We start from the raw sequence: 814 nt of genomic DNA on the forward strand, positions 1-814 counted from the left end.
CACATACACTTTCTGTGTAAAAAGTGTGATATCACCATCAAATAAACTTCCTGTTGATAACAAGTAAAATATCACTATCACATAAACATTCTGAGTAACAAGTGTAATATCACCAGCAAATAAACTTCCTGTTGATAACAAGTGTAATATCATCATCACATAAGCTTTCTGTTTATAACAAGTGTAATATCGCCATCACATAACCCTTCTGCTTGTAACAAGTGTGATACCACCATAATATAAACTCTCTGAATGTAAAAAGTGAAATATCACAATCACATAAACCTTCTGTATGTAACTAGTGTAATATCACCATAACATAAACCTTCTGTTGGTGACAAGTGTAATATCACCTTCAAATAAACTTTCTGTGTAACAAGTGGAATATTACCATATCATAAAAACTGTCTGTATGTAACAAGTGTAATATCACCATAACATAAACTGTCTGTATGTAACAAGTGTAATATCACCATAACATAAACCTTCTGTTTGTCACAAGTGTAATATAACCATAACATAAACCTTCTGTTTGTAACAAGTGTAATATCACCTTCAAATAAACTTTCTGTGTAACAAGTGGAATATTACAATAACATAAACTTTCTGTATGTAACAAGTGAAATATCACCGTCATATAAACTTTCGGTGTAACANAATATCACCATCACATAAACCTTCTGTTTGTAACAAGTGTAATATCACCATCACATAAACTTCCTGTTGATAACAAGTGTACTATCACCATCACATAACCTTCTTGTTGATTACAAGTGAAATATCACCATCATATAAACTTTCTGTGTTACAAGAG

The sequence above is a fragment of the Mizuhopecten yessoensis genome, unplaced genomic scaffold (assembly GCF_002113885.1).
Source record: "Mizuhopecten yessoensis strain PY_sf001 unplaced genomic scaffold, ASM211388v2 scaffold8739, whole genome shotgun sequence".
In the NCBI taxonomy this organism is placed as follows: Eukaryota; Metazoa; Mollusca; class Bivalvia; order Pectinida; family Pectinidae; genus Mizuhopecten; species Mizuhopecten yessoensis.